The sequence below is a fragment of the Gorilla gorilla genome, chromosome 5 (genome assembly GCF_029281585.2).
Source record: "Gorilla gorilla gorilla isolate KB3781 chromosome 5, NHGRI_mGorGor1-v2.1_pri, whole genome shotgun sequence".
NCBI lineage: Eukaryota > Metazoa > Chordata > Mammalia > Primates > Hominidae > Gorilla > Gorilla gorilla.
In genome coordinates, this window is record NC_073229.2 from 42,441,440 (window position 1) to 42,448,627 (window position 7,188).

A 7,188-nucleotide genomic window follows, 5' to 3' on the forward strand; every position below is an offset into this window, starting at 1 on the left:
AAATACCAAACATTTATTATCTCATATTAATTGTGGATCAGGAATTCGGGAGCAGCTTTACTGGGCAATTTGTCGTCAGAGTTCTTCATGAGGTTGCAGTCAGGATTTTGGCCAAGGCACCAGTCATCTGAAGGCTTGACTCAAATGACTGTTGGCAGGAGGCCTCAGTTTCTCACCATGTGGGCTTCACAACATAGTAGCTGGCTTCCCTCAAAGTAAGTGATCTCGGAGAGAGGGAGATAGAAGCCATAATGTCTTTGATGACCTGGGCAAAGAAGCAATACTCCGTTGTTTCCATATTGGTTATACAAGTCAGCTCTACTCAGTGTAAGAAGAGACTGCACAAGAGTGTGAGTATAAAGAGGCAGGGATCACTAGAGCCATCTTAGATACTGGCTACTATAAACATCTTTTATGTTATGTACAAAATAAAAAGTAGCCATCTAAAGGTTTTTACCAGAGACCTCTAGGTCTATCATAGTCAGCACAGATCAGGTTAGAGGTCAGCAAACTTTCTTAAATGGTAAAAGTAAATATTTTAGGCTTGCAGCCCATACAATCTCTGTTTCAACTACTTACCTGGGTGGTAGCATGGAAGTAGCCATAGATAATACATAAATAAATACATGCGCCTGTGTTCCAACAAAACTGTATAAAAACAGGCAGCTTGCCTGCAGGTTGCAGGTTGCAGGTTGCCCTGGACTAAATTATACCGAAATAAAACCCCCAAAATCTCAGTGGCTTAAACTACAAAGCTTTGTTATTCACTCACGATGAGTGAGTTATAGGCTTTCAGGAATTCAGAATTATGGAGAATCACATGTTTCCACGATCCCTGAAGCAGAAAACAGAGACAAGACAAATCCCACACTGGCTTTTAAAGCTTCCACCTGGAAGTGATATCAATCTCACTCTAATTTCTTTGGCCAAAGCAAGTTACGTGACTACCCCTAACTTCATGAGATCAAGGAAATACAAATACAACCTACCAAGTGCCCAAAGAGTTGGTGAAGCAGATATATTTGGTGATATGAATACTAGAAGCATACTATTTACAATTCTTTTGCTCTTGTTTTACCTTTAAACCTTTAGTTGAAGCTGACACTGTTAGCAACGTTAGGAGAACTCACTCACTGCGGAAACGCTAGACTATAAAGTCTATTTTTAGTCACATTTTGCTTTTGCTTTTCCCCAAACCACTCTTGTCCTACCTGCTTCAACTCTTCTGGATGTATCTATTGTCATTGCTTTCAGCAGACAATGTTTATGCTATAAAACTTAAGTTTTTGCTTAATGTAGAATAATTAGCAATTTTTTTTTTCTGCCTGAAATGGAGCTTCACTATTTAGCTTCCAATTCAAAGACAGGCTTCCTAATGTTTCCAGAAAAAAGAAATATAAGCAGTTAGTTATCTACCTCCTCTTCTACAACAGTAGAGAAGTTAATCAATTACAAATATTTGTTGAATACCTACTATATAATCACACTGTGCTGTGTGTTTTGAAGGCAACAGAAAAATAAACACTTGTTCCCAAAGAGTTTTAGGTAGTTACCAAAATAATAATAAACATCTAAAAAGAGTGAGTAATACTAGACTGTATAATTAAGAACTGAAATGTGAATGACAGGCATTGAGCAGGATAACAGTAAGATAAGTAGGAGGTCAATGAAAACTGAGTTAGATGAGATTCACAAAGGAAGCGTACTCAAGTTAAGTTTTGAAAGTTGGTAAGAATTTTGCTAGATTTAAGTGGAAGAAGAGAGGGAAGAGAAGAATGAAATTTCTGAAAAGGAAACATAATAATTGAGGGCATGAAGGTGGATTTTAGTCTGGTATATCCATGAGACAGTGAAGATATCAATCTAAATACAATGGAAGATGCACATTTAGAAAGAGCAGAAAATGCTTGAGAAAAGATAGAATGAAGCTCTGGTTCAAGATGGCAGCCTGAACACACACTCTTTGGTCTCTCTCTCTCGCAATACACAATTAAAAAGAGTAATAAATAATTTTCAAGTGAACAAAGCCAGAACACCTAAGAAAATGGGAGGAGGACAATTAGTAGACAATAGTTTTTAACTAAATGCTCATAAACTGATGCTGGTGTTGACACCCCAGTTAAAGCCCTCTTTCTTGGCTCCCTGCCACTTTTTCCTAAAGGGAAGCCTTTCTGTTTAGCACTCTCTACTTGACTGATTAGAACTTCCTGTCATGCCAGGCTTGGTGGCTCATGCCTGCAATCCCAGCACTTTGGGAGGCTGAGGCAGGTGGATCACCTGAGGTCAGGAGTTCAAGACCAGCCTGGCCAAACTGGCAAAACCTCATCTCAACTAAAAATACAAAAATTAGCCAGGCGTGGTGGCGGGCACCTGTAATCCCAGCTACTCAGGAGGCTGAGGCAGAAGAATCACTTGAACCCGGCAGGTGGAGGTTGCAGTGAGCTGAGATTGTACCACTGCATTCCAGCCTGTGCAGCAGAGCGAGACTCCATCTCAAAAAAAACAAAAAACAAAAAAAAAACCAAACTGAACTTCCTGTCAGCCTCTTCTATTTTCTGGACAATTAACTAGCAGGAAAACAGCTCTGTATAAAATAATAATGGAAACACATAGGAAAATCAGCTAATTTCCTCTTCTTCTTTTTAACATAAAAAAGTATCCCTAAATCACTGGACACATGAAGAAAATCAGCTACAAGCAATTCGAAAACTGGAAGAAGCAAAAATAAAGGCTGACTACACAAGAAACAATTTGGGGAACAGAAAAATAGCTTTTTAAGCCTCTAGTTAGTATTCTCAGAGGTAGTTTAGAAAATTAATACATGAAATCACAATGAGATGCTACAAATAAAGCACAATTAGAGAACATGAAAGAGCACTTGGAAGTTAATAATAAGCTTGTCACACTTCAAAATTGGTCAAAATATGACATTAGAAAAAAGGAGAAAAAAAAACTAGAAAATATAAAACTCCTAGAGGTCTAATCCCAGTTCAAGCTCTAACCAATAGGAATTCCAGAAAGAAAACCTAGGGAAAATGCAAGAATAGAAGTTACTGCAGAAAATATGCCAAAGCTGAGATACCCATGAATCTTCAGATTGAAAGGGCATACTGAAAGACAAGCAAAATAATAGTAGATGAAATAAGGAAAAAGATAAGATTCAAAAGGCAACCAGAACAGAGACAAATAGGTCACCTACATGGGAATGAAAATCAGACTGACAGCAGGCTAAATATCTAGAATTATCAGATATCAGAAAACAATAGTGTCTTTTCAACAAATAGTGCTAGAACAACTGGGTATACATATTAGCAGGGGGAGGGTCTTAACCACTACATCAAACCATGCACAAAGACTGTGATGACTCTTGGACCTAAATGCAGTAGCTAAAGCAAAAATATAGAAAACACAGGAAAATATTTTCATGACTTGAGGGTGGGCAAAGTTTTTTAGATAAGACACTAAAAGCAAAACCTTGGTAGAAACAATTGACAAATCAAAATCACCAACTTTTAAAACATTTGTTTATCAAAAACATTGTTAAGAAAATAAATAGACAAGTCACAACCTGGGAAAAAATTCTGCAAAACATATATTTGACAAAGGATTAGAATTCAGAATGTATAAAGAATCCCTACAACTTATTAATAAAAAGATAAACAATCAATTTTTAAACATGAGTTAAAGATTGAATCAGACACCCCCTGATATGGTTTGCCTGTGTCCCCACCCAAATCTCATTTTGAATTGTAGCTCCCACAATTCCCATGCATCATGGGAGGGACCCAGTCAGAGGTAATTGAATCATGGGGCCAGGTCTTTCCTGTGCTCTTCTCATGATAGTGACTAAGTCTCAAGAGATCTGATGGTTTTATAAAGAGGAGTTCCCCTGCACAAGTTCTCTCTCTTTGCTTGCTGCCATCCATGTAAGACGTGACTTGCTCCTCCTTGCCTTTGCCATGATTCTGAACCCCCCCCCGCCCCCAGCCATTTGGAACAATGAGTCCATTAAACCTCTTTCCTTTATAAATTAACCAGTCTCAGTTATGTCTTTATTAGCAGCATGAAAATGGACAAATACAGTAAATTGGTACCAGTAGAGTGGGGTGCTGCTGTAAAGATACCTGAAATAATGGAAGCGACTTTGGAAATGGGTAACAGGCAGAGGTTGGAACAGTTTGGAGGGCTCAGGAGAAGACAGGAAAGTGTGGGAAACTTTAGAACTTCCTAGAGACTTGTTGAATAGCTTTGACCAAAATGCTGATAATGATATGGACAATGAAATCCAGGCCAAAGTGGTCTCAGATGGAGACAAGGAACTTGTTGGGAACTGGAGTGAAGGTGACTCTTGCTAAGTTTTAGCAAAGAGACTGGTGGCATTTTGCCCCTGCCCTAGAGACTTGTGGAACTTTTAACTTGAGGGAGATGATTTAGGGTATCTGGTAGAATAAATTTCTAAGCAGCAAAGCATTCAAGAGGTGACTTGGGTACTACTAAAAGCATTCAGTTTTAAAAGGGAAACAGAGCATAAAAGTTCAGAAAATTGGAAGCCTGACGATGCGTTAGAAAAGAAAATCCCATTTTCTGAGGAGAAATTCAAGCCAGCTGCCAGAATTTGCATAAGTAACAAGGAGCCAAATGTTAATTGCCAAGACAGTGGGGAATATGTTTCCAGGGCATGTCAGAGATCTTCATGGCAGCCCCATCCATCACAGGCCTGTAGGCCTAGGAGGAAAAAATGGTTTTGTGGGCTGGGTCCAAGGCCCCCCTGTTCTGTGCAGCCTAGCAACTTTGTGCCCTGTGTCCCGGCCACCCCAGTCACGGCTAAAAGGGGCCAAGATATAGCTCAGGTGGTTGCTTCAGAGGTTACAAGCCCCAAGCCTTGGCAACTTCCACATGGTGTTGAGCCTGCAGGTGCATGGAAGTCAAGAATTGAGGTTTGGGAACCTCTGCCTAGATTTCAGAGGATGTATGGAAACACTTAGATGTCCAGGCAGAAGTTTGCTGCAGGGATGGGGCCCTCATAAAGAACCTATGCTAGGGCAGTGTGGAAGGGAAATGTGGGATCAGAGCCCCCACACAGAGTCCCTACTGGGGCACTGCCTAGTGGAGCTGTGAGAAGAGGGGCACCATCCTCCAGACCCCATAATGATGTTCACTTACAGCTTGCAATGTGCACCTGGAAAAGCCACAGAAACTCATTGCCAACCTGTGAAAGTAGCCGGGCGGGGAGCTACACCCTGTAAAGCCACAGGGGCAGAGCTGCCCAAGGCCTTGGGAGCCTACCTCTTGCATCAGCGTGACCTGATGTGATATGAGATATGGAGTCAAAGGAGATCATTTTGGAGGTTTAAGTTTTGACTGCCCCGCTGAATTTCAGACGTGCATGGGTTCTTTAGCCCCTTCATTTTGGCCAATTTCTCCCATTTGGAATGGGTGTATTTACCCAATGCCTGTCCCCCCATTGTATCTTGGAAGTAACTAACTTGCTTTTGATTTTACCAGCTCATAGGCAGAAGGGACTTGCCTTGTCTCAGATGGGACTTTGGATTGTGGACTTTAGAGTTAATGCTGAAATGAGTTAAGACTTTGAGGGACTGTTGGGAAGGCATGATTTGTTTTGAAATGTGAGGACATGAGATTTGGGAGGGGCCAAACTCATCACTCACATTATAAAGAAATAATGAGGTTGAATTAAATTAATAATAAAATGCTGAATTCAAAAAGGACTTTAAAAATTGGGGGATGTTAAAGGGATGGTCAAGTAAAGATATTTAAGCAAATTTAAAAACCTTATTACCAATATTTCATTTAAAAGTTGATGTTTAATATCATAAAAGTAGGATGGATATAATCTCATAATAAGGAACAACAACTTACATTTAATACATGTAGTCGTAATAACTAAAAAAAAACTACTACTAATAAAATGGAACCTCAAATGTCCAATATTAGGATATGATTAAATATTATTATATAACCCTACGATGAATTACAACGAAGGCATTTAAATTATCTAGTAGCAGAGCACTTAATGGTATGAAACAATGTCTATGATACAGTATTATATGAAAAATACAGCTTATAAACAGAAAACAAAGTATTATCAATGAGTGGAAGAATTCTGGATTTCTGTATATAGTAAAACAGCAATGTGGCAAAATCTTGAGATTGCAGGGGAAAATATAATAAATATGCTTTTAAATACCTAGCTGTACTGAGAAGAGAATACAGGATATCCCCAAAGGCCCAAAACAAAGAGGAAGATAGAAAGCAGAGCAGAAAGCAGATGGCGAAGCTGCAGCTGCCAGACACAGCTGCCAGATACAGCACTGATTTGTGCAACAGAGAGATGTGAGTTTCATGGATGCACAGAGGACAGAAGTCAGAGCCTTGAGCTCACTCAAGGTGGGGAGTAGGAGCAAAAGTGCTTCATAAAGCCAGGAACCCTAAAGAAGTAGAACCTTGGTAGGGTGTGGTGGCTCAGCCTGTAATCTCAGCACTTTGAGAGGCCAAGGCAGGTGGATCACCTGAGGTCACGAGTTCGAGACCAGCCTGGCCAACATGCTGAAACCCCATCTCTACTAAAAATACAAAAATTAGCCAGATGTGGTGATGCACGCCTATAATCCCAGCTACTTGGATGGCTGAGGCAGGAGAATCACTTGAACGTGGGAGGCAGAGGTTGCAGTGAGCTGAGATCACGCCATTGCACTCCAGCCTGGGTGACAGAGCGAGACTCTGTCTCAAAGGAAAATGAAAATAAAAATAATAAAAGTGAATAAAACAAGTAGAACCTTGTTCATGAAGGGTAGACCAGAAAAAAAAATTTGGCCACTGGGCTCTGTATGCAGATAAACTTCTCCTTCAAGAATTGGCAGCTATTGGTTTGCTTCACATAAGTTTGGGCTTGGCTTTTCATTACTAGTTTGGTTTAATAAACCCCAGGGGGAGAAATGAACTTAAAGTTGTCCTGAGTTGTCAGTGCCACAGGTACTTAGCAGAGACAATTATAAATTCCTTCTGGAAGAACTTTTCTCAACCCCAGAGAGAACCTAGACAAACCAGAACTTACTATTTAAAATTACAGGCTAAGTGGAACGGCTCACAGCTACAATCCCAACACTTTGGGAGGCCGAGGGAAGAGGATTGCTTGAGCCCAAGAGTTTGAGACCAGCCTAGGCAACA